The sequence below is a fragment of the Triturus cristatus genome, chromosome 8 (genome assembly GCF_964204655.1).
Source record: "Triturus cristatus chromosome 8, aTriCri1.1, whole genome shotgun sequence".
NCBI classification, from domain to species: domain Eukaryota; kingdom Metazoa; phylum Chordata; class Amphibia; order Caudata; family Salamandridae; genus Triturus; species Triturus cristatus.
The window spans coordinates 850,417,630-850,437,725 of record NC_140591.1 but is presented as its reverse complement, the minus strand read 5'-3'; positions in this window follow the sequence as shown (position 1 = coordinate 850,437,725).

Here is a 20,096-nt window from a genome sequence, read left to right as displayed (position 1 = left end):
CAGCAGCAGAGTCCAGGTGCAGTGTGTCAGAAATCTCACCTGGGTTTTTCAGCAGGAGCGACAGAAAGTCGTGATGCTAGGTCCCAACTTCCCTATCATTTGAGATAACCCAACATAGGCCAAAATCAACCCCAACCGAAGGGGAAGAGGGGAAGGGAAGAGGAAAAAGTAGACATTCATCATAGAGTGTGCTGCAGGAAAAATGCTATCGGGACCGTACAGGCTCTCCCTGTGTAAAGCAACAAGAGAGGTGCATCAGATATTACCCCTATCAGGTAATCACCGTTCATTCCCACATGATCTATAACCATTTAATGTCCTAATTCCTGTGTAGGAGATAGTAAGGTCAACTGGTAATACCACATGTCTAATGATAAGAAAGAAAAAGAAATATGTGTGTAGGTGTCAAACTCTGCTTCTGGTGATTCCTGAATTATCTCACGAGCAGTTAACACAGCATACCTCAAGTGTTAATAATGTCTTCTAAATTGTAGGCTTTATATGGCATGGCTGGAGAACACATCAGAGAGAACAAACATATTAATTTGAATAATTTTATTGTGTATTACTCCATATGCGCTCGATATGTTCACCACATTGCCAGGGTCAAAAACAACAATACCAAAATAAGCCTAGTCAAAAATGTAGGAGTGCTGAGAGAGTTCTAAGTGGTATTAAGTACAGTTGATCAGAATAACACTGTGCAAATTTCTTGTTTTTCTTTTAGAAACAAAATCAGGATAGTTTGTAACTATCCAAAGTAGTTCAGAAGACTACACGTCAGCTAAGAACAATGAAGCAACAGAACAGGACTTAGACTTTAAATATGTCAGTGCTTCGGCATGCTATCAAACAATGTCTGATACTTTTGTTTCTTATCTTTCCAAGAGTGTTGGCAGAAGATCCATCATCCAGAGGAAGGTGTTTCCTACGAGCGGCCACCAACTAGGTGTGACGAGATCCAGCCCAACGGGTAAAGCCTGCGGATGAGATCGCCACCGGAGAGGGAAAACATGGAAGATGAAACAACTAGATTGATGCAGCTTCCTGCCTGTCGATGCTGCAGATATAGCTACGAGGCTCCGCCCCCGCTGCGCTCGGCCGATGAGGTGGAAAGCCACAGACATGAAACAGAGTTCAAGATGGTAGGAGCCTTTTTTGTTCCAGAGGCTCTGATCAGGAAGCCAGACAACTAGCCCTTGGAATCACCCTGGTGGTGGACGGGGTTTAAGGTGACGGTCCAGTCCTTGTTAATCAGACAGCAGTGCAGAAGAGCAGGTCTTCTTGTAGCAGACAGCATGGCAGTAGAGCAGCAGACCAGCTAGGCAGGCCTTCCTGCAGCAGAGCAGCAGGGCGGCTCCACAGATCCAGAAGTGATTTGGAAGTGGGTGTGAGGATCCAATATTTATATTTGGGGCCCAGTTACAACGCATGCGATGTAACAACGTGTACCATTATTACGCATACCATTACATCGCATGCGCATTTACGACGCATGCGATGTAATGGTTATCAACATCGTTGTGAGGAAACTAAGGCTCTTCCATTTCCTCACAACAACATTGTGACGTGCACTGCCCCTCAGGCAATGCTGGAACCAGGAGAGAGGAACCACGAGGAGAGAGAGGTAAGGGGGATTGTGTGTAGGGGAGGGTCGTGCTGGGTGTATTGTTTCAGTGTAGGGAGCGGACTGGTGGGCAGGGGAGGGTTGTGTTGGGGGTAGTGTTTTAGGGTTTAGGGTAGTGTTGTGGTGTTGGTGTAGCGTAGGTAGGGGGAGGTTTGTGCTGGGTGTAGTGTTTCAGTGTAGGGAGCGGACTGGGGGGTGGGGGAGGGTCGTGCTGGGGTAGTGTTTTAGGGTCTAGGGTAGTGTTGTGGTGTTTGTGTAGTGTAAGGTAGTGTTTTAGGGTTTAGTGTAGTGCCGGGGGTCATGCAGGGTAGTGTTTGAGTGTAGGGACTGGACTGAGGGTAGGGGAGGGTCGTGCAGGGGGTAGTGTTTTAGGGTTTAGGGTAGTGTTGTGGTGTTTGTGTAGTGTAGGGTAGTGTTTTAGGGTTTAGTGTAGTGTTGGGGGGTCGTGCAGGGTAGTGTTTGAGTGTAGGGACCGGACTGGTGGTAGGGGGAGGGTCGTGCAGGGGGTAGGATTTTAGGGTTTAGGGTAGTTTGTGGTGTTTGTGTAGTGTAGGGTAGTGTTTTAGGGTTTAGTGTAGTGTTGGGGGTCATGCAGGGGTAGTGTTTGAGTGTAGGGACTGGACTGGAGGTAGGGGAAGGGTTGTGCTGGGGGTAGAGTTTTAGGGTTTAGGGTAGTGTAGTGGTGTTTGTGTAGTGTAGGGTAGTGTTTTAGGGTTTAGTGTAGTGTCGGGATCATGCAGGGTAGTGTTTGAGTGTAGGGATCGGAATGGGGTTAGGGGGAGGGTCGTACTGGGGGTAGGGTTTTAGGGTAGTGTTGTGGCGTTTGTGTAGGGTAGTGTTTTAAGGTTTAGTATAGTGTCGGAGTCATGCAGGGTAGTGTGTGAGTGTAGGGACTGGACTGGGGTAGGGTCGTGCTGGGGGTGGAGTTTTAGGGTTTAGGGGCGTGTTGTGGTGTTTGTGTAGTGTAGGGTAGTGTTTTAGGGTTTAGGGTAGTGTTGGGGGGTCTTTCAGGGTAGTGTGGTGTTATTGTAGGGAGAGGGCTGGGGGTCGGGGGAGGGTTGTGCAGGGGTACTAAATTAGGGTTTAGGGTAGAGCAGGGAAGAGTCACTTACCTTTCAAAATTTTACCATGAGTATACCTTTATCACACATGCCTTTGCGTTGTAATGGCATGCATGGTAAAAGTATAGTTGTGGTAAAAGTTTGGGGTTTAATGGTATGTCGTTGTCATTGACATTGCGTAGTAATACCCGTGTTGTAATGGTACGCGTTGTATTAATATGCGATGTAATGAGTCATATTCAACTGAGGTCACCATAGTTTAGTGCAAAGCCCTTTGTGTGTGAGTTGAGCCAGTGCTTTTGAAGTGCAGGTGACATCTCCATACCCTGTCAAGTTAGAGATGGCTTATCGTGTCAACACTCAGACCCTCTATTGTTATGCTGTCTAGGAGGAACACATAAATACCAACTGCCAACTACCCCATGTCATGTGACCCAGGAACAGGTTGCAGGCACCAAATAGTTAGGACAAGAAAATCACACTTTTCTAAAAGTGTTATTTTCAGAATTGTGACTTAAAATACAACTTTACTCTTTAAGAGGATTTTAAATTACAATTCCTCAGACATCAAACTTGACTTTCCTATCCACTCCCAACCAATTAATTAGTAGCACTTATTAAAAGTAATAAGGTAAGCCAATGTTATTGTATGGGAGAGAAAGGTCTCATAGTAGTAAAGAATGAATTTGTGAGTTTTTCACTACCAGGAGATGTAAGACTTTAAAGACCATGTCCACATTTTTTACTACAATGTACACTGCCCTATATGCTGTTTAGGGACTAACATAGGGGTAATTTATATGTATTAACAAGGGATTGTTTGCCGTGGCAAAGGAGTTGTTTTGCCAAGTCGAATTGACAGACTACAATGGCAGACCTTGGACATGTTTTACAACACTAATTAAATATTAAATGGGTGGCACAATAAGTGCTGCATGCCCACTAGTAGCCTTTAATTTACAGGCCCAGAGTATATGGTATACCACTTTACTTGGGACTTTATTAGGGACTCATATGTAAATTAATTATGTGTAAGCTAATTTTACCACGTTTTAGGGAGTGAGCACAAGCATTTAACAATTAGCACTGGCTAGCAGTGGAAAAATGCACAGGGTCCTAAGGCCAACAAAAAACAAATTCAGCAAAAGTAGGAAGGGTGAAGGCAAAGGTGTTGGGGAAGAGCACCCTAAGGCTGATAAGTTTAACAGTTTATGTTAATACAAGCACATAAATATCCATTACCTTGTTTGGGCTGGACTGCGCCCAGTGGCACAGGGCCATGGCTCATTTACATATGGCTGGTGCCGCTCTGTAATGGTGTACTGGGTATACAAAAGATGCACTCGACAGAGGGCCTTGAGACTGCGACTGACATTAATTCAAGCATTCCACCCATCACTTTATTGTTTTTATAAGTGAGATGCCCTATGTGATAAAGATATGCACAGCAATGGGCCCTCTGCTCGTTCTGCAGTTGGATTCAAGCAGCACCTCAACTAGTCTGAGTTTGTGTTGTCGTCGAGAAGCATCCTGTTCTTGCAGTTTAGGTTTCACTGTTTCTGTTTTTTCATTATGTATCTTATCACATCCTACTTTAATAGACATGCTAAATGTCTGGGACTATTTGGAATCTCTAAAAGAAATTTGTACAGACGAACATGGTGTGTTTATTCAACATGATTGTTTTTAGTAACATCCAGTTGAGTTTAAATAATCTCTCGATGGGCTTAAAGATATCGGTTACATAAACTACAAGTGAACCAACGATCATCCATGCACAGAAAACACAGCATTTGGAAAGGCGATTGCGTGAAAATCAATCTTTTGACTATGGTAAAAAAAATCCCTTGTGAATGTTGGCAAACTGGACTTTGTTGAAATGCAAATGTCTGAATTGCTCAAAAATGATATTCGTTTTGGTACTTCCAGCCACACTACCAGCCCTTCTCAATTACATTGGAAGTCAACATAGCAATGTTTTCATGCATTTTCATGCATTACAGGATAAAGATGAAAAGGTTTAAGGAATATTTGTACCAATATAAGATTACGTGTCTTTTCTTTACACCGTGAAGAAATATAGATGTCGTTCCTGCCACTTATGCAAAAAGAGGCACAGGGTCAAGACTGATTTGCACATGGCCAGGTCTAAACTGGGGTGGCATGGTGAGCAAAAGAATGATGGATTTAACCCAGATCTCTTGACTGGGGGTGATTGTTTTGATTTGTTCTGCATTCCGTCCATCAATTGTGTGTCTTTTGCTTTCTTACCCTAAGTGCGCCAGGTATGCCCAGACGAGGGTCCTGGGCTCACTGTGCCACTGGAATCAAGCTATCCTGGCTGAAGAGGGGTGAAACCCCGAAACCGGTCCTAGGATGCTTGTTTCCGGTCCAGGGAGGACCTGGCTTCGCAGTTCGGGCTGGACTATTCCCATGAGGCACAGGGTCAAGACTGATTTGCAGATGGTCAGGTCTAAACTGGGGTGGCATGGTGAGCAAAAGAATGATGGATTTAACCCAGATCTCTTGACGGGGGGTGAATGATTTGATTTGTTCTGCATTCCATCCATCAATTGTTTGTCTTTTGCTTTCTCGCCCAAAGTGAGCCATGTATGCCCAGACGTCGGTCCTGGGCTCACTGTGCCACCGGAATCAAGCTATCCTGGCTGAAGAGGGGTGAAACCCCGAAACTGAGCCTAGGATGCTTGTTTCCGGTCCAGGGAGGACCTGGCTTGGCAGTTCAGGTTGGACTGTTCCCATGAGGCACAGGGTCAAGACTGATTTGCATATGGCCAGGTCTAAACTCGGGTGGCATGGTGAGCAAAAGAATGATGGATTTAACCCAGATCTCTTGACTGGGGTTGAATGTTTTTATTTGTTCTGCATTCCGTCCATCAATTGTGTGTCTTTTGCTTTCTCGCCCTAAGTGCGCCAGGTATGCCCAGACATGGGTCCTGGGCTCACTGTGCCACTGGAATCAAGCTATCCTGGCTGAAGAGGGGTGAAACCCTGAAACCGGTCCTAGGATGCTTGCTTCCGGTCCAGGGAGGACCAGGCTTTGCAGTTCGGGCTGGACTGTTCCCATGAGGCACAGGGTCAAGACTGATTTGCATATGGCCAGGTCTAAACTGGGGTGGCATAGTGAGCAAAAGAATGATGGATTTAACCCAGATCTCTTGACTGGGGGTGAATGTTTTGATGTGTTCTGCATTCCGTCCATCAATTGTGTGTCTTTTGGTTCCTGCCACTTAGTCTGCTGGTTTATTTGTTGTGCTCTCTTATCAGAGCTCAAAGAATGCAAAGATTCTTAGTCTGGGAGTCAGCTCCCCCCTTTCCTCCTAGCAAGAGTCCTTGCAGATGATCACCAAATGCTTTTCTCACTAGACTATAGAGAGAAGGCACAACAGACGGGCAGATATGTCTGTTGAGGCTGAGGCTGGCAGCAGATTAGGCTAGAATCTTCGGTTGGGCAGAGATCGGCTCTCCCCTATTGTGGGAAAGCGTATTCTGATCCAGAAGCATAATAATTTTTATGCTTTTATACTTCCAGTTTTTGGAACACTTCTTTGAGTGAAACATCCCTTGTAACATTCTGCTACAACCAGTGGCAGCTGCCACAATAAAGAGGAGGTAGGGCGGGTGGAGGGGGGGAACGCAGGCGTGTGAGTGCACGCGGGGTGGGGGTTTAATAATAAAAAAAAAACACTTACCTGGAGCTGCTGCCCGCCTTCCGCGTCGTGCTCGGCTTCGTCCTTCCTGGTCCCAGCAATCACTGGGTAGACACCCAACTTAGAGTCTTTACTCTCTACCAATGTGGTCCTCATGACAGTTTTTGAAACATATGAATAGATAATAAATGATATGTTTATTATACATATGGTGTTGTTTATGTTATATGCTCTCTTGTTTAAAAGAATTGACGTTTTGTTATGTTTTTTATATTATATGTCACTGTGTTGGTATACTTTATGTATTGACATAGTGTCATGTGTCAGTTATGAACATGCGTTGTTAGCTTTTGTGTAAATAATGCCTTAAAATGATATCGTTTAAAATGTCTTATGGTTGTTTTTGTGCTTTCTTGTATGTTATTTCCAGCCCTGATGAAGTTCAATGAGTAATATGAACTAAACACATTGGCTGGATGTTTGACTGGATGTTTTTAAAGGGCTATATAAAAGGAATAAAATCAATACAGATTGGACTCCTATGGTTCGCAATTTTTTCCTGGTGCACCTTTCCATTTGTTGTCATTTAAGGTCTGGTGGACAGTGGTACTGAACAATGGCAGGTATCGTATAAGCAGTGCACAGGACTATATACTTGACATTTTGATTGAGGTGCGGTCTCTCTGGTCTGCCGTTGTTTGCTTTTGATTTTCAATTCCACAATAATTTGCAGCTTCAGTTTGTCAATTTGATAGTCTCAAGCTCACCTTTTTATAATTCATTTCCAGACACAAATGTGAGTTAGTCTGTCTGTCTTTGAAGTTAGTATTCTGGGGGTTACCCACTTTGCAGTGCACACGCCTCTGTTGCGCTCATCGTCCAGAGAGCTGTCTATCCCAGCAGGAGTGTCTCTATAGTTGATAGCCCCAAACACAAGCTGCGGGAGTGACTAGAGGATCACGGCTGGATGTCAGCCTCAGTGATATATATATTACATGTTTACAAAGTCCTCCAGCCCTGCTCTTTCCTGAAAGGTGCTCAGGCCCCTTTTGCCAGTGCTCTTTTTCAGAATCACAGAACATGGCTGAAGTGACCTGAAGAGCCTGGCTTTTCCTTCCTCAAGTGTCTGGGAACAGTTCAGCCCGAAATGCCAGGCCAGGTTCTCCCTGAAACAGAGCACAAGCAATCTGGGACTGGTTTCACCCTAATTGCAGGTCATCAGCCAGGTATAGCCTGGTTCCAGTGACACAGTGTGCATGGGACCCAAGTTTTTAGATCACCCGTCCCACTTAAAGAGCTGAACAAAATGCTTGAATCAATCTCATCCACTTGTAATTACTCAGGCCGCATTCCAGTCAATCCCAGTCAACCATTATATTGCACATCATGCCACTTCAGTTTGGACCAACCATATGCAAATAGTCTTGACCCTGCTCCAATTGTAACAGTTAAGCCTGAACTGCCAGGTCAGATCCTCCCTGACCCTAAACACAAGCAGCTGAGGCCTGGTTTTGTACTAGTTAGGGTTCATCAGCCAGGAAAAGCTTGGTTCCAGTGCCACAGTTTGCCCGTACCACTGAGTGAGACACACTAAAATATACAAAAAATGATGAAAGCCCCAGCAAAAAACCTGTACACCAAAAGGTTCCATTAATGCAAAGATTAATTGATTACACTGGGAAACTACAAAGTAATGCATTTTTGCATTCTGAACTGCTATTATCCAGTGTGAGTTCTTTTTGTATGATTCCAGATTTTATTTTTTAATTCATGAGATGTGATTTGTGGTAGTGCTCAGTCATTGATAGCTCTCCTTTTGTAATTGAATTGGCAGTGTCACTGCTATCGTAAAAAACAATGTAAATCTACTTCTCTACTGTCACGCTTCATAAGCAAAGATATGGTGCATTAATAAGCTGGTAATTACAGAGCCTTTGACGGTATTTTGTCCAGGAAAGTTCAGATAAATGGTCTTATGCAATGACGTTACCTAGGGGATGGGTGACTGGTATAATTTGTAGTAAACTACGCAAAGACCATAGTGTGAGTGCATTTTAAGCTTACAAATTTTCGTTGAATGAGTCATAAAGTCCAACTAAACACGTGTCACAGGAAAGCGTGTTATTGGTAAGCTGCTCTTTGCTGCTGGGGCTTGTTTTTTAAAGTCCTGTGACACGACAGTGAGTATGCTTTGAACTTTGGTATTCTAATTGCATTACTGATGAAAGTGACTGAAATACTCCACTTTTTTGAGAAATTACAGAGTGTTTTTCACTGGTGCTGAACCACGATGATAGGGTGAGTAGATTACTATGTCATTATACCCTTTCAATGTGGTTATACTAAGCGTATGCATTCTGGGTGTGGAGTATGCCTTGTTAACTATGTTATGATGAATTCGATGTTGGGTAGGGTTGGGCAGGGATTTTTTCCAGTGTCAAAAGTAAACACTTTTTTATAAGCTAAGTGAGTTTACTGGTGATGTAGAGTTCTTCACTGTCTGAGACGTGTGCTACACCTGGAAACCCTCATTAAGTAAATGTGTAAACCATTGAGCTTATAATTTATGCACATACATAGCAGTTACTTGTGTATGAAGTGTGCCTGAAGTTTATGAGAGAATCCTGGACGTTTCCTTAACATTGACTTGAAAAGTGTGCTTTCTGTCTAACAGTTTCCTTCTATGAACATGTTACAGGTTGTCAGTCTGTCATTATGTAAAGCCTTACTATGACTTATGCTGTTTAGTCACACCTTCATTCTGCCCCTAATGTCACCAATTTGCTACGTGCAACCTGACTAAGGTTCTCTGTTTAAGGTTTTTGAGAATCACTGTGACATATGTAGTGCACTACATTTTATTGTATATTGTAGTCACTTTGGTTGATTTGCTTATATATTAACAACATTGTGACTGGGTGGTAATGTCCAGAATATCTAGAGTCTGCTCCGAAATCTGTGTTAGGTTAAGATACGTTTCTTTGTGTTCCAAGAAATGTATGTTTCATTGCTTTAAGTTGCTTACTGCGGGCATCTATGGCACATTTGTCTATAGTGAATGTGTTTTAAATGTAATATTGTTGTAAAGTTATTGCAGGGTTGTGGCTGAACACAGCAGTGGGTGGCCATCAACCCACTTTTTATAGCCAGCCAGGCTGCTGTAGGAGATGGACACTGAGAGTTAGTTGTTTCGGTATGACGGCTCTTTACCCATCATGTTCAATGTTGCATCTTAATATTTTTGTTGGTTCAGTCTGAAGTGATACTGCACAACAGAAAAGGCTTAACCTTTTTCAAAGAAGACAGACAGGCAGGGTGACCTGGAAAGGACCGGAGGCATCTTTTCCCCTGCGCCAGTTTAACTTTGAGGATCCCATCCGTGATTATATTCGGATGGAGTTTGAAGTGGTGATTATTTAATCCCGCATGCGACACTATAAAGAATTTGGAGACATTAAGTCTTGAAACATCACATTCCTAAGGAAATCCCTGGGAGGTGTCACGCCTCTAAGAATCCACCCTCAGGAGCTTGAACTTATTTGAAACTATTTTCCTACGACTGATTTGAAACAGTGGGAGACATTTATCCTTGTGCCTGAAGAAGGTGGTTACATCAATTTAATCCACCAAAATGCGTCGACGCCGAGTCAGTTAAGCACTAAATCGACTCGACCTTGGTTGCACATAGACTGTGTCCTTGAAAACAAGGAGAGGGGGCTCTCAGATCCAAAAGGTTGGAGCACCCATAGACTGTACCATCAGAGTGGTTCAACCCAGCATTGTGTGGTCGATTAGCGCAATAGAAAGACAAATTAATGAAAGTCTAAGATTTTTCTCCCTGCTTTCTATATGAACTTCTCAAGACATTGTTTTTAATATTTTAAATATTGGTGTTAGATCCTTTTTTGTAAATTGTGATATTTTCAATGTAAGTTTATATTATTATGAATGTTCTCATTGTACTATTGACATACTGGTTTGAACACAATTTTATTGAGGAATAAAATAACATATTGTAATTTGGATTCCATGAGGAAGCACTGGTGATATTGGTGTGAATTTGGAAAGAATGATGTATGAATTATGATTAGATTATCTGATATAGTCCCAAAAGAAATTTCAATTTGACTGACAACAGAAAAGTAAACCAGGCATTATGTGAGTGTTGCTGGATGACATCCTCAGTTATGCCTCAGATCTTCTGGTGTAACACAAAGAGGACAGAGGTAGCAAATCACGTGGGATGTCACCATGGAGAACCCTCCCTTGTACAAGTCACTTCCAGAATGTGAGAGAGCTAAAAGTTCAAAGGTAGGAAAGAAAATGGGGGCTATGACATGTAGCAGAGCAAAGTGTGAATCGGGGATAGAAAGAAATTGCAGGGATGGTGGAACAGACAGCTCATACTTGAAGGTACTGTCTACTCTCCAGTCCACTATCAAAAGTCTGTACCACTGGACCCTAACAGAATTCTGTTTATGGTATTTTTAAACAAACTCACGGCAGATCCTTAGCTGCCAATATTATTATGTTAATTCCTCTTCCAGTGCTGCTACACATGTTTCCAACAGCAAATTCCTAGTTTGGAGCGATGGCACTTTTCACAGTGATAAATGAAAAAGTACCATGGCTGTTTTGTTCCCTACGTTCAAAGACTGCCAGCAGCTCGTATACCGCAGATGACAAACCACTGCAAACCCATTTGGGAAGAAACAAGGAAGGAAGAGTACCCAGTGCCATATCACCTGACAAGGATTGTGGTTGCTGCTTGACCAGGGCTCACACCCCAGTCAACCAACAAACCAATTTCTTACAATTTCAATCTTGTAAATAAATAAATTGTGGGTTTATAATTTTAATTTGTTTCTCTTTAAAGACACCTTGAACTCTTCTGCTTATCCTACCTCTTTAGTTTTAAGTAATGCACTGCAAATTTTAAAGATCTACTAACAGCTTCTCTAAAACCCTTCTAACGAACTCATACTTTCTGTAAATATATTTTTGCTGTTACCTTAAATAAACAGCTCTTTCTTTAAGATTCTCCAACTGCCTCTTTTTTTATTTCACAATGAATTAATATTAATCTATATATGTAATCATGAGTAGATATCAGACAGGGCACTTAATGATGATTCTACATACAAACATTCTTTAAAACATCCAACAGTACAGTTTGTTATTACACACTGTAGCTAATAATTATTTTTGAATTTCAAATCCTTCACATATTGCTATCTAATGAAACAAGTAAGCTGTTAATATATCACATTGCAACATCATTCCCAACTTCAAAGTTGTAAAAGTATCACTGAATAACCTAAAAATGGCAACCAGAAAAGATCTCAAAACAATAATACTCTTTTAAAGGAAAAAAAATAATATTGTCCACAATCATGTTTGGGATATAAATGTTATTGCCTACATTTTATTATTTCAATTTGTTGAGGCACGGATACCTAACAAGTAGCCATACAATAGTGAGGAGTTCCACATGCAAAGTTCATAGGAGTAGAACTGGAAAAAGAGATGATAAATAGATACTGAGCAGGATTGCAGCTTTGGAATGTTCATGCAGGGTGTCTGCCAATGCTGAGGGCAACATCTACCCTAAAGACAAGATAAAGAGGCAGATACAGCATGGTATGACACTACAGTTTCTCTGAAGCCAGACTCCAAGAAGTAGCTCCCACTGGCCCTTGTTCCAAGTCCCCTGCTATGCTCTTATTAAGCCACCCTAGATGGGGAGAAGGAAAAGATTTACAAAATACTCTCAGGAAAAGTAAAGAGCTAAATTAAAGTCAGAGAGAAGAGACAGAGAAAAAACGCATGTCGAAGTTAATCACCAGAGAAATAACAAGCAAAGAGCATCTGCTCAGTTGACGCTACACTACTAGATTACTGGACAACCCTATCACATGCCTAATTGCTTGACAGTACACCACCTGGCACCCGGGAGGTTCTCCCTCATTCCAATTATCTGATGAATCCGCTCCTGGCCCTGGTGGTCTAAATGTTCCTACCCCTTCTGTATACAGGGACTTAAAAATGGGTTTAAGGAGGAAAATGTCGTTTTTTTGTGGATTTTTATGTAGCACGAACTAGACCCGAAGGTATCAGAGCACTTTACATGAGCACCAGTTATGTTACAGACAGACACATTCATTTTTGTTAGGCACGGGGAGATTAAGTGATTTGGCCAGAATCAATGGATGTTGAGCGTCCCTGCTGTGACTCGAACCCGGTTCCCCAGCTCCAGGGTCGACCACTCCAACAGTTCGGCAGCATTCTCTCTATTCTAATTAATCAAGGAAACTTTTAAACTAGACAAGAAAAAGAAAAATAGAGGAGAGAGTAAAGGATAGAAAAGGGGGGTGAAGAGTGGAATGAGAAGAAGTAAATGAAAGGGAATCAAAAAAAGGTTTTCTTCTGACTTTTATCTGCTGCTCCTCCAACTCCATCTTCAGGTGCTGGAGCGGGTAATTTCTAGAAAATTTGTATACCCTCTCCATTCTGCATGTTTACATTAATCAGAATAATTAACTAATAGTAATTGTACTAATTGATTGCTGTGGAAACTCACCAACCATACTAATAGATGAAATATACGTGGTATTTGCATTTGCATGGCCTAATTGATACGTAAACTAAATTATGTACGCATACTAATGATAGATGATTAGAATTTTGCATGTTATATGTTGCTGTAATTTGTGCTTTATAAAGTGAGTATAATCCGCAATGAGTGTTGCTTTTGCTAGATAAATACACACACATCTGGGTATTAGCGAGGGAATAACATTTTATTAGGCATTTCTATGTATTAATTACGTTTTTGTGTTTCTTTGCTTAAGTTGACCATTCGGGCCTATCGAAAATGGCCGCCCTTTTGTATTTGACTCAACACAAGCTGCTTCCTGAGGTTCTGGGTGAAGTGCGCCTGCGCTAACGCCAGCAACAGTGGCCTCGTCTTGACCCTAGCCAGACTGTACCCATCAAGGTCATCCTGGGAAGCCTGCCAGAATCCTGGGAACAATGGACTGTTTTAAAAACCGGAACCAGCAAGTGTGATGACACCATGGACTAAACCTTATGAGAACTTTGTAGGACGACCCCTGACTAGCCAATCAAAACAGTTTAAAACTCATTCTTGTTACATTTTGACATTGAAATCACTATAAAAACACGTAGAATTAGAGAGGTGGTATGTCGCTCTTTCCATTTCCTGACGTTATGCTGACGAAGAGGACGGTGACGCTGCAGGACAGCTGTTTCCCTGAATCTTTGACGGACTGAACGAATGCCTAATTTCCTGACAATCAGAACTCTTGCATTTAAAGGGCATTGAGTGACAGAACGACTGAATTTGACTTAGAGGACGACATTTAGCCAGAATAGGTAAATATGATGGTCAGCTACTTAATCAATTAATGAATTTATTTGCATTATTTAGATAAAATTTAACTTGATTCATTACAGAAATGTGTTGGGTTGTTTATTTCCAGAAAATGTATTGATGTAAAGAAATTATAGAATTAGAAACCGACTAAACCAGCAACTAGCTGAACCATGGCCTATCCATGAGAGGAGTACCAAGAGGTGAAGTTTAGGCCTTAATGAATAGAGAAAGTTAGGTGAATCTATTGCTCATTAGGGACAAACGGGTATTTCCTTTCATTCCAGCGGATGGAACAATCACCTCCTTAGAAAAGCAGACCGATAGAGGATGAATGTTGGTGTTATGGGCCCCACCAGTGAATGAAGTGATTGAGTGTGTCTGTGAAGATCTATGGTCTGTGACAAAGGGAAGGATTTTGTATTCCGCGCTGCATCAGTTTTTCTGGTAGCAGAGTTATGGTTAGTTATTGTTTTGGTTTAGTGATTATTGCCTGTATATTGCTTATTGATTATTGATTGGTATTAGTTCATGTACTAACACTCTATGTTGAGTTACATCGAGTTTTATGTTGTGTGTACGGCTTCTGGGATATAGGAGGTCGGAAGTTTATTACAGTTCCGTAAGTAGAGCAGAGGTAAGAGCTGCTCTCGGGAAAGATGGAATTGTGGTTACCCGTAGGTACACAGGAGAAACGTGTGACGAATGAAGTTGCACGGCGCATTGTCTGGGTTCGGTTCGGTAGCATCGTCGTGTGTTGCCATTAGTGATATTTCTTGTATGAGAGAAGTGTGCATGATAGCAAAGGTAACCTGTGAAATTTTGGTCTTAGGTACCAGGAATCCAAATGGCATTCCGATAACGCTTATCACTGAAAGGGTAGCAGGTGTTCACTGAGCTTGCTAGAAGGACAAAGTAGAGGGAAGCGCTGCTTTGTTAACGAGTGTTATAATTCTGTAGTAGGGCAGAGGTAAGCTCTGCTCTCGAGAAAAACAGAAGTCTGTGTGAATGTTCTATATTTTCTGTATGACAGTGTGTGTATGAAAAGGCATTTTGATCAATGGCGAAACTCTAGTGTTATTTCTCGGGAGCATTGGGTCTCCAACTAGGTGTCTTAATTCTAGAGAAGCGGTTAGTTGATGCTTGGTAGAAGGGTAAGGTAGAGGGATGTGCTACTTTATCAACGGAAGTATTGATTCCGTAGTAGGGCAGAGGTAAGCGCTGTTCTCGAGAAAGATGGAATTCTCGTGAGAAAGGTCTATTGCTGTTCTTTGGTTAGCGAAGCGGACAATGGAGACATTTTTATGTTGTTACTAACAGAATTGTAGAAATTGAAACAAAATTTACTGAGCGTTTTTTGTAAAGGAGGGGTCAGTAGGAGTAGGAGCTGCCTCAGCGGCTGCTGACGTCAGAACGACCGCGCTGGGATTGGTCAGTCGGTCAGAGGCGTAAAACGCTCCGGATTGGTGCGTTAGTGTAAAGCTGCGCTAGGAGTGGAGAAGTACAGGGTGACGTAAATGCTCCCTATTGGTGCGTTAGTGTAACTCGCACTGAGATTTGAGGACTGTGACAGTGACGTAGACGACCCTGATTGGTGCGTTAGTGTAAACCGCGCTGCAATTGGACAGAATAGCGATACAGTGGTAAAAGAGACTGGTGATAATCGGAAAACAGGAAAATGTATTACGATCCACCTGAGAAAGAGAAAAACTCTTGGTTTGGAAGGATTAAGAAGTAGTTTAAGAAAGACAAACCGGTTAAGACTAGGGAAGGACAGTTGCTTCCTCCACCTAAAAGCCCTGCATCTTTTATGATTGCGAAATATGGATATCACACATGTATTTGGTTAGACAATTGGGTAAAGTATACCAAGGACGATGGAGTCCTGGCATTTCCAGAACAGGGTTCCTTTAATTTGGCTGTTTTAAGAAATTTGAGAGAGAAAATGATGTATCTAGAACCAAGACCAAGACCGACACAATTTGAGGCATTGACGGAGTGGGAAGACGAAATGCATGAACGAGAGAGACAAAGGAATGGTAGAGGATACAGGTATCTGTTCGGTAGATCATATGGACATGAGACACATGATGATCGAATGAAAAGGTGGAGAAATGCAAGTATGACTGAGGGTGTGTTTCCCGTAAGAATGATGGGAGAGAACGAAGGAAGAAAGTGTGTAGAGAAAAGACATAACGTGGAAGCAAGTGGGCATGAAGTGAATGAATCGGAAGATGATGTTCTTGAAGATGTGTTTTATAAAAATCCACCACCGTATCAACCAGAACCAGAAATGTTGACACCAAGCGCCCCAATGAAAGAAACATTACGAATTATCAAGACTGAGACTATGTCACCAGATTTAGGGAAGAGTAGCTCCATTAGAGAGGTAGAAAAACAGAGAGAAAATAGGGTAAATGGTACAAACTCAGCAGAATTGGCCAAAACTACTCTAGAATTGAAAATAAGAGAATTGACCAAAGAGAATTGACCAAAAATCTAGAAGCTGTAACAGTTCCAGTAACCATAGGTCCAGTGATGCCCATATTTGAGAAGCAAAAGGATAGCTTAACAGTACCTTATAGGAGCCATAATTTGGTTGAGAGTCCAGAACGGAGTCAAAATGAGAATCCATGGGGACCGACAATAAATATGTTTGAACCGAGTGTTTCAAATAATTCATTTATAAATCAGAATTATACTGAAAAGAGTAGCATGACAGTAGAAACATTATTAGAACCACAAAGGAATCCAAAACAAGGTAGCATAGAAAACCCAGTAGGACCATCTGTAGAAGAATTAAGTGAGTGGCTAAGAGGGTTGCAGAAAAAAGATAAAGAATCCCAGTCAATAGATGTGGCCAAATTACGAACGGTATTGGAGGAATTGATAGTAGGAACTATCCCTAATGAAAAATTGAAAACATATCAGGATGAAGAATTATTATTTTTGTGCAAATGTGTGACATGGAGAGCGAAAAACCTACATGAAAAACTAGGGGAAGTAGCAAATGAAATGGGAATAGATATTGAAAAAGTAAAGGCTTTACAAAAGCCCTACCGAATTGATTTCACTGAAAAAGATATTGAAAATCTGAACACTACAGGACGGATAGGTCAGATTAAGGACATAATCATTTTATGGAGAAAATGGGGAGATGTGGATAAATGGAGAAGCAGGTGGTATAGAAAACGTGACGATGCCTCAGAAAAGACAGTATCAGCATTTCCTGTTAAAGAAAAAGAAAACGTAGTGACAGAATACCCCATGAGGGAGATTCCGGGAGGAGGATATGTACACGTCCCATGGACAAGACAGGACATTTTGTCCTTTACGAATGATTTCCCTCGACTATGCGAAAAGCCCGTCGAGTGGTACCGGCAGGTAGACAGATTTGTAAAATTGTCTAAAGTACTATGGATAAATTTAAATAGTCTATTTGACATAATAGTACCAGCAGATTTATGGACAGAGTGCAAGTTGATGATCAACTGGCCAACTCAGGAATACCCTAGGGATCCTAAGACAGGAGCTCCCGAACCAGAGGTAATGAAGAAATACGAACAGGTTATAGCATTTTTGAAAAATAAGGTACCCCCTAAAGAGACAGACTGGGTTAAGATTGACAGAACACATCAAGAAAGTAAGGAGTCAGTACATGCATATTATGAGAGGCTGATTCTAGCTTTTAAACAGTTCAGTAGAGACGAGAACCTGAGTGAGAAGGATTTGAGTCATTTCGTATACAGATTTGTATATGGTTTATGTCCAGAAATTGGTGAAATGATAAAACAACATACTGTTGATTGGCAAAATAAGAAAATAGATGAAGTATTGAGACAAGCTAAATATTTCAGCGATGAAACTGAGGCAAAACAGCGAAAATTCAAAGAAAAGGCTATGTGGGCACAGGTAAAGGTAGCGGAAAGGCAGGAAGCTCAATTAGTAGAACAAGCAAATAACCCAGGAACTAAACCGAGATTCAGTCCTGGAAAGGGGAAAGGTAATATAGAAGAAGCTAAAAAGAAGTTCTCATGCCATAATTGCGGTAGGTCAGGGCATTGGAAATCCGAGTGTAAATTTACTCCAAATACTAATAATGAAAATCCGTCATTGAATCCACAGGTGCAGAATGAGTTGAGTGGTCAACTGCAGCAACAGCCGCAGGTTGTTACCCCACAGAATCAGGTGCCAAAACCGCCTTTTCCGCAGAGCAGAAACTCTCAGAATTATAGTAATGAATCGGGATTCTACAATGAAGAACAGGTAAATAAGCCGCCACACGCTCGCGCTGTTTCGCAGTATTGGCTGCAACGCAATGAGAGTGACTCAGAAGGAAGCTATTGACGGTGCCGAAGGGAGGAAGAAGAGTGCGTACTTGGTGCAACTCTAGAAGTAGACCAGACAGGACCATTTGTAGATGGGAAGGTTAATGATGAAAATATTACTTTCCTAGTGGATACTGGCGCTACTCGATCAATTGTTAGGTCAGCTGATGTCAAGAATCTTCCTCTTTCGGATGAAACAATCCAAGTAGTTTGTGTGTCCAACAGACAGATAAAAACATATCTTACAGAACCAGTGAAAGTTAGTATAGGGAAATTCTCTGAAATGCACCGCTTTGTTGTGTGCGATACCAGCCCTGTGAACTTGTTAGGAAGGGACCTGTTGTGCAAAATGAATTGCACCATATTTTGTACTCCAGATGTAATAGCATTTGAAACACCAGATGATGATGTGTTGTATAAAATGACCCTAACAAACAGAGAGGGAGAAGTTACTGGAACATATGCAGTATTCAACCCTGATGAATTACCGAAAGAATTGAAACAATCTGTAAAAGCAGTAGTCTGGGATTTCACTGGAGAAGATGTAGGACTGATGAGAAATGTAGACCCAGTAAAAATAACTGTAAAGGAAGGAGTAAGTTATCCGAATGTCCCTCAATATAAATTGACACCTGAGATAATTGAAGGAGTAACTCCAATAATAGAGAAAATGATCAAGCAAGGAATTCTGAGAGAAATAATGAGCAGTCCATGTAATTCACCCATAATGGGACTGAAAAAGCCCAAAATGAAATTCAGAATAGTGCAAGACCTGAGAAAAGTGAACAAAATTGTTGTGTCATGTCGTCCCATTGTACCAAATCCATCGGTGATTTTATATCAGATCCCTCATGATGCGGAATGGTATACAGTGATTGATCTATGCCATGCTTTCTTTTCTATTCCCTTACATCAGGATAGTCAGCAAATTTATGCATTTCGTTTTGGTGAGCGTATCTTGGCATGGTGCCGAATCCCACAGGGGTATACAGAAAGCCCCTCAATATTTAATCAATTGTTGAAGAAGTCTTTAGAGAGTCTAGAAGTGCCTGAAAATTCTGTACTAGTCCAGTACATCGACGACCTCCTTGTGGCGTCGAAGACACGAGAAGCTTGTGAAGTAGATACTATAGCATTGTTCAACCATTTGGCTGATGGAGGACTAAAGGTGTCACCATCAAAGTTGCAATTCTGCAAAAAGAAGGACAGTATTTAGGACATTACATTGAGAAAGAACTGAGGAAAATAACAATAGACAGAATCAGAATCATAAAAGGAATGAGAGCCCCCATGACCCAAAGAGAGGTGAGAATGTTTCTGGGAATGGTAGGGTACTGTCGTCAGTGGATCAGTAACTTCTCTTTGATTGCAAAACCTTTGGTGCGATTAACTAGAAGTGACGTGAAAGATCCCATTGAATTAAACAAGGAAGAATTGGCAGCATTTAAACGACTGAGAGATGGTTTGTGTGAAGCACCTGCATTAGGTATGCCACACTACGAGAAATAATTTGAATTGTATTGCAGTGAGAGGAATGGATGTGCGCTTTCTGTGTTAATACAGAAGCATGGAAAGTTGAGGAGACCAATTGCATATTTTTCAGCAATGCTAGACCCAGTGGCTGTAGCCTTACCTGGTTGTTTGAAAGCAGTAGCTGCAACATGTCGAAGTTTGGAGCAGAGTGAAGGAATTGTGATGGGATATCCATTGAAAGTGTTTTTACCTCATGATGTGGCGATCCTCTTAACAAGGAGTCGTACTCAGTATATGACACATAGTCGGCTGACTAAGTATGAAAAGGTCATATTAGGTGCAACTAATGTAAGCCTTGCGAGATGTGTAAATGTGAATCCTGCAACATTGTTACCCGATGCTGAGAATGTGGAAGTAAGAGATGAGGCAGATCATGATTGTTTGGATGTGCTTGATTTCTGCACAAAACCACGACCAGATATAAAAGACGTACCTTTGCCAGAAAGTGATTTTGTGATGTTTGTTGATGGGTCATGTTTGAGAACG